Raw genomic sequence first — 1,410 nt, 5'->3', positions numbered from 1 at the left:
TTGTTTATAATAACATTGATTGGAATATGGGTGATACCAAAATTCTTCAGCCACCAATTTATAGACTTTTTATTAACATAGATTGTTATATATTCTCCTTTGGAATAAATAACAGAATTTGAGGAGACCATAAGAAGTCCAGCTGGGGGTGGAAGAAGGGAGGACATGATATTGGGAAGATAAAGGTTGCAACGAGTTCAGAGGGAGTCCTGATTACTGGCTCAATGTTTTAGATTTCATTCTGTATAAAATTAGAGTTTTTAAGTAGGCACATGACAAGATTAAAACTATATTTGTGGTTCTAGGCCTTCTGATATCATTCCCAAGGCAACATGTAATCATATACCACCCCCATGCACAAAGAATATAGTAATTAAAAGTTGAAACATGAAATGAAACCACTTTGCTTTCATGTATAATGAACTTTCTATGGTGGCTGGGAAGTTAATTGAAAATTAAGACTTCCACGGTCTTCAGTAGAGAAAAATTCTTTAATCAAGAAGAAGAAAAAGGAAATTACAGGACATCTTTATTTAAAAAATAGCACTTTTTCTTTAAATTCTTATTTCCTTTTACTCAGATGTGAAGAAAAGAAAATTTTAAGAGTGGGAGAGATTTCTTTTTTTAAGAAAGAAGCTTTCTTGAAATTCAACTGTTATAATTCAAATGTGAGTTAATCAACATCTGAGATTTCTTTACTTGTTATGTATCAAGGAGTATTTCTCTCTTACAGCAATACAATACTATAAGAATTAAAAAGGAAAAAAACAAACCTTTGTGCAATCTCTTCCCCTGTGTCTGCTATACCACCACAATCTTGAGGGGTTTTTTCCAATGTTTGTCACAGTAAAAATCAAAGAATGTGTAATATTTCTGACATTAATCTATTAGCATTCCTAGTAACTACAATATATCTCCCACTGTTTTCAGTTATGTGAATAATTTTCAGTTTTGTGACCTGTATATTAATTTGATTTATTGGCTCCTTTTACTTCTTCTATTTGAGTAACAAAGTAAGTTAATAATTATCAGCTTATTTGGAATTAAGGTTATAAGATCTAGAGCTTCAGGGGTAAATGACTATAACTGTAACTCACAGGGCTTTACTTTTTCAAATTACACCAACATTGTAATAGTAATCAAATAAGTAACACTTAAAAAAATAGATCTGAGATCAGGAAGGTTTCTAATATTGACAGTTTGACACATAATAAAGGCAGTCAACTCAATGATTAAAACAGGAAGTGCTTCATAGTTTTTCAAAGACATTTCTGGAAAAAGTTACATACTATTTCACTTTTCCTTTTTTATTATAATGGATTTAATGTAAGGGGAACGATCTTTGTGTACTGAGCATTCCATTCTCATATTTATTTCTTGCCAAAAGAATCATTAGCTTTTGTTTATCGC

The sequence above is a fragment of the Hipposideros armiger genome, unplaced genomic scaffold, assembly GCF_001890085.2.
Source record: "Hipposideros armiger isolate ML-2016 unplaced genomic scaffold, ASM189008v1 scaffold_23, whole genome shotgun sequence".
Classification (NCBI taxonomy): domain Eukaryota; kingdom Metazoa; phylum Chordata; class Mammalia; order Chiroptera; family Hipposideridae; genus Hipposideros; species Hipposideros armiger.
This window is presented reverse-complemented; position numbering follows the sequence as displayed.